The 3,027-nt window shown below is 47.7% G+C and overlaps 1 long non-coding RNA gene across 1 annotated transcript; it reads left to right on the forward strand.

Moving 5' to 3' along the window:
• Nucleotides 1–225: 225 nt before the first annotated feature.
• On the forward strand, nt 226–3,027 carry LOC110339533. The gene is made up of 4 exons (XR_002381595.2): nt 226–357; nt 1,119–1,212; nt 2,024–2,233; nt 2,806–3,027. It is a non-coding gene; the product is annotated as an uncharacterized LOC110339533 (long non-coding RNA).

A 3,027-nucleotide genomic window follows, 5' to 3' on the forward strand; every position in this document is an offset into this window, starting at 1 on the left:
CTGTGTGACTTCCTTGCAAGGATGAACTGTCACCTAGAATTGCTCAGGAGAGTTTTCCCTCCTCTAAGTTGCTTTTTTCTCAGTGTGTGAGGTGGGGGGTTGGGAGGTAGGGGTTAGGGGGTTAGGGGGTAGGAGCGGGTATTTTATCACAGCAACAGAATGAGACTAGAACAGAAGGCATGGCATGCTTGTTAAATTAGAGGAACATTTGTTTTGTCTTGTTAGATCAGGCTGGTGTTGTATTGTCTCTGCCTTCTGAGTGCTGGAATTACAGGTGTGTGTTACCACACCCTGCTGGAGGAGCATTTACAAGGGATGGAGTGACATCGATACTTGGGGACAACTCTTCCGAACCGGGTGAGATTCTGACTAGACAGGAGTTAAAACATTGCCAACAATGTTTTAGTGCCATCACCACTAAAGTTGCTTCAGCTGCAATGTGGGGTCTTTCTGAGGATCCTAGGAAAACCGAGGCATCAGGTAACTTGAGTGGGTTTTATTGTCCTTCAGGCCTCTCAAGGATAGGCATACCAGATTCTAGGTCTGGCATGAGCCTGACAATTTTCCAGAGATATCCTGGTGGACAGGTGAAGATCTGGAGACAGGCACTGGGCACCAGGGGACAGGGATTAGCCAGCTGGCCCTAGAAGAACATGCCATAAGAATCTATGTTTCTGTCATCACCTCCCAAAGCTTGAAGAAGCTAGTCACACTGGTGTACAAATGGCAGATGATAAGAGTGCCTGGGTCACAGAAAGGAATGTCCATGTGGGCTTGGGAGTAGTTCCCAGAGCTTAGGGTTTCATGACCTCAGTCACAAAAGGGTGGCCCTGAAAAGTGGTTGGCATCTTTTAGTTTTGCTAAACAACATTTGATTGAAAACTGGGCATAGTAGTACATGCCTTTAATCCCAGCACTCAGGATCCAGAGGCAGATTGTTTCTGAGTTTGAGGCCAGCCTGGTATACAGAGCCAGTTCCAGGACAACTTGGGCTGCACAGAGAAATCCTGTCCCGAAACAAACAAGCAACAGAAAAATGTTATTAAAGTGGAGTTAGGGAGATCACTCAGTTAGCAAAATGTCTTCTTGTAAGCACAAGGACCTGCGTTTGATTCCAGGAACCCACACTAAGGTGGAAGGAAAGAACTAACTCTACAAAGTTGACTTTTGGCCTCTACATGTTGTGTACACTGAGGACATGGCCACCTCAAGGTATGGTTGGGGGGAAGGTTTTTATTGTAGATATGAAGAGGGAACAGCCAGAGGCATTTGGAAGAGTCCAGAGAGGGAAAGAAAACAGTGGATTAATCATGGCCAGTAGACTGAACTGGGCCATGAGAGGAGGGGGGGGGTGAGCAGTGCTGGTGAAAGAGGAGGACTAAGAGAGAGGGGGTCAAGAAAGAGCCAAGAGAGAGCACATGGGCCAAGCGGCAGGGTTATATAGGAATGAGAAGGTGGGAGAAAGGAAGCTTAGGGTAGGGTTGGGTGAGAAGAGCTGAGAGGAGTCAGGATGCCAGCATGGACTCAGTAACAGGTGTTTGTGATGCTGAGAGAGTCTGGAGGCCAGCATGTGCTTTGGTGTGCTAATAGACACTACAGTTAGTCATTTGTCCAGGTTTCTTTTGGACCTGACACTTGTCTCAGCCTCTACCTTTGTAGCTTCCTCATTTATGTAAAAATAGACCCTCTCCCTTGTTCCAAGAAGAGTCTTGTTTCTCTTCAGAAAGACTATGCTTGTTAGCTAGTGTCAGTTCTCAAAAGGGCAGGAGTAATGTCCCTCCTTGTGTTGGCCCAGGTCTTCCAGAAATAGAGTGTGAGTCAAGGCCTGGGGTTCTAGTTGGTTCCGTGGAAGAGCTCCCAGACTGAGAGTCAGATGTAAGACTGTGAAGGGAAAGTGGAACAGCCCTTAGTGAGGATGCAGTAATGAACAGGTTGTCCCTGGGGCTGCTGGGACGCGGGTCCTGCTGGGCACCCTTGGGGTTGACATGCTGGAGTGCTGCTCTATGATTCCTCCATTTTTCAGTCAGGTTCTGTTCCTGAAGGCATCCATCATGCAACATCCTTCACCCACCGTGTACAAGCAATTGCAGAAGACCTTAGATAACAGTGAGAGCCTGGCAGACCTGGGTGGGGTGACCAGACATCTTCTCGGCCTCCTTCTGTAGCTCCCAACCTTTGATATGAAATTACTGCCCTGAGCTGCTCCTGTAAATATCTCTCTACCCATGCTCATGTAAGTAAACCTAACTAAACTCATATGGACACACACGGACACACACACCCCACAAAACCTGAAAATAGAGGGGAGACTAGTCAGAAAGAGGAAGGGGAGTCAGCAGGAGTAGGAGGAGGAATAAAATAATATAATGGGGGAAATGACCAACATACATCAGATAGATGAGGAAAACCACAATGTTATAGATAATTAACATGTGCTTATAAAAGTAAAGCAGGGTGTCATGAAGCTGAACTACCTTCAAATTCACACCTTCTTGCTTCAGTCTCCTGAATGCTAGGGCTTGGGGTCTGACCCACCATGCCTTCTATTTCTCCTTGGGTGGCCAGACCACTGCTAACAATCTTTGCTTCAAAATACATAGGTGAGGTCACTGACAGACAAGGTGACAATACATGTGCCCACCACTGTAAAACATTTACTCAGTGTCCTAGTCCAGCGATGGCAGCCTGCCCCCATCAGTATGCCTACGGTGAGAGATGGGCTGTGGCTGCCAGAGCAGTGTGCTGAGAATTCAGAGCTTGGGGGAAAGTCATTGTTTCTAGGTTTCAATCTGAAATGTTTCCCAGGTTCCCAGGTTGGAAGCTGTTTGGTGAGGTTTCATATCCTCTGAAGCAGGAAGACGGTCATTCGGGGTTGTCTCTGTGGGACAGAGCTCACCCTTGCCCCTCTCTGTCTCTGTTTCTGTCTACTGCGATGCAAGCAGCCTCTGCCATGTGCTCCCAACTGCTGTGTTCTTCCTGGACTGAGACTTAAGAAAACATGAACTAAAATAAATGCACGTTCCCTCA

Source organism: Mesocricetus auratus, unplaced genomic scaffold (assembly GCF_017639785.1).
Source record: "Mesocricetus auratus isolate SY011 unplaced genomic scaffold, BCM_Maur_2.0 Super-Scaffold_100020, whole genome shotgun sequence".
NCBI classification, from domain to species: Eukaryota; Metazoa; Chordata; class Mammalia; order Rodentia; family Cricetidae; genus Mesocricetus; species Mesocricetus auratus.